General features: G+C 17.7%; 1 protein-coding gene across 1 annotated transcript in view; it reads right to left on the bottom strand.

Annotated features, from left to right (window-relative positions):
- Nucleotides 1-317, bottom strand: part of ETH_00043710 (uncharacterized protein) — a gene marked incomplete at both ends in the record, with an annotated part of 8,254 nt that overhangs the window by 1,685 nt on the left and 6,252 nt on the right. The gene's annotated exons all lie outside the window — the stretch shown is intronic.

Below are 317 nucleotides of genomic sequence, written 5' to 3' on the forward strand. Positions count from 1 at the left end.
CTCCTCAACTGCGTCTGCTGCCTGAAGAGACAAAATAAAAATAAAATAAAAATAATATTAAAAATAAAATAAAATAAATTAAAAAAACAAATAAAATGAAATAAATAAAATAAACAATAAATAAAATAAACAAAACAAAATAAAATGCAATTAGCGAGAAAAAGAGATATGCCTCTCTCTTTATTTTTCTATACTTATTTATTTATTTGCTTTTGTTCAATTTTAATTATTGATTTGCTTTTCATTCTTTGTTTTTATTTCTTTATATATTTATTTATGTATCCTCATTCATTTAGTTTTTAAAAAATAATTATTTA

The sequence above is a fragment of the Eimeria tenella genome, genomic scaffold, assembly GCF_000499545.2.
Source record: "Eimeria tenella Houghton genomic scaffold, Eth_scaff2016, whole genome shotgun sequence".
Taxonomy (NCBI): domain Eukaryota; phylum Apicomplexa; class Conoidasida; order Eucoccidiorida; family Eimeriidae; genus Eimeria; species Eimeria tenella.